Genomic DNA, 1,810 nt, shown 5'->3' on the forward strand with positions numbered 1-1,810 from the left:
GCCACCAAATCGGCAAAAGAAGGCCGACCGGAGCTACCATCAACGGCTGCCATGCAGCCTCACGTAAAGGCCAGACACCGAGCGGCAGCAGGAAACCCTATTCTGTAGATGCACGTAATAGTATGTAGGAAAAGCTTTCTTTTGCACATTTAATTTTCTTTTAACTGTACACAAATCTTTTAAAAATTTAGCATATGTAGGAGTTTGTTGAATAGCATCCAACAAAGGGATATTAATCCTAACTTGCTTGAATATTTCTAAAATTTCAGATTGGTGTTTATCTTTGTGCAGAGGAACCAATCTTTGAGGAAAATGAGCAGGTACAAGACATGAAATCTTTTCAGTTTCAGTTTCATTTTGTTCAAACTCACTATTTTCAGCCTCATTTTGTACAAGTTTAAAGACCTTACCAACCTTGTCTGAACCTTGAGCTGGAATGTTCACCACCCTACCATTTCTTAAAGTAGTGACCGCCTTCACTTGCCTCACATTTGAACTCTCAACCGCTCCTTGTGGTGGCTGACTTTGTGGATTGGGTTGAGGTTGTGCAGGAAGTTTTCATTTCTCTTGAGAGCTCCATGTCGTAGTCATCTTTGTAAGTGTGCTCCGAATGTCATTTATCGCTTGAGAGTTTTGATTGTTGATTGTTGCTTGACCTTGTATAAACTGCTGCAAGGTGTTTGACAATTACTGTACTGTCTCTTCAAATCCCTTCTTTTGCATTGGAGGTGCTTGAATTGCGAGTTGAGAGGGTCCCAGAGCCAAGGCTGCTGGAGCTACTTGCTAGTCATTCCTCCACCCAAAATTTGGGTGGTTTCTCCATCCTGGATTATAAGAATTAGAGTAAGGACCAGAATATGATTTTTGTATTATATTTACAGCATTAGATTGGTCCAACAATACCTCTTTGAATGCGGGGATCGTGGGACACTCATTAGTTGAATACCCATGATCCTCACATATGCTACACTTCTCTGAATTTTTATGGACAACATGCACTTCATTTACCTTTTTCAATTCCATAGCTTCCATTTTTCTAGACAACAAGGTTAATTTAGCACGCAAATCATCATCTTCTTTTAAAGTATATTTTCCATGACCAGACTCAACTTGCCTAGACCTATCATGCACATTAGTTGTGTCCCAAGATTGAGCATTTTCAGCAAGGCAATCAAAATATTCAAATGCTTCCTCAGGATCTTTGTCAAAAAATTCTCCATTACACATGGTTTGTACAAATTGGCACATTTTAGGTGTCAAACTTTCATAAAAAAAACTTATCAAACGTCAATTTTCATAACCATGATGAGGACAAGCAATTAAAAGATCCTTGAACCTTTCCCAACTTTGATAAAAAGTTTCAGAATCTTTTTGGGTAAAGTTCATGATTTGTATTTTAAGTGCATTTGTCCTATGTATTGGAAAAATTTTCTTCAAAAATTCAGTTTGTATTTCCTGCCGTGTGCCTATAGATCTAGGTCTTAATGCATTTAGCCACGTTTTAGCCTTATCTTTCAAGGAAAATGGAAACAACTTTAGTCTAATAACCTCCTCAGTGCATGTTCGGTCCATGAATGTAGAACAAACCTCTTCAAATTCTTTGATATGAAGGTACGGATTCTCGGAATCCATGCCATGAAAATGTGGAATTAATGGAATCATTCCAGGTTTGAAATTAAAGACATTTGCATTCAAAGGTAGGATTATGCATGAGGGTGTGCTAGTTCTGACAGGTTGTAAATAATCTCTAAGTGTCCTATTCTGATTCACTACTTTCCGATCATGATTCTCATTTTTAGCCATGGTACTA

General features: G+C 37.9%; 1 non-coding gene across 1 annotated transcript; it reads left to right on the forward strand.

Moving 5' to 3' along the window:
- Nucleotides 1–1,297: 1,297 nt before the first annotated feature.
- Nucleotides 1,298–1,404, forward strand: LOC118343905. Its single transcript, XR_004797692.1, has one exon. It is a non-coding gene; the product is annotated as a small nucleolar RNA R71 (small nucleolar RNA).
- Nucleotides 1,405–1,810: the final 406 nt, after the last annotated feature.

The sequence above is a fragment of the Juglans regia genome, chromosome 11, assembly GCF_001411555.2.
Source record: "Juglans regia cultivar Chandler chromosome 11, Walnut 2.0, whole genome shotgun sequence".
NCBI lineage: Eukaryota > Viridiplantae > Streptophyta > Magnoliopsida > Fagales > Juglandaceae > Juglans > Juglans regia.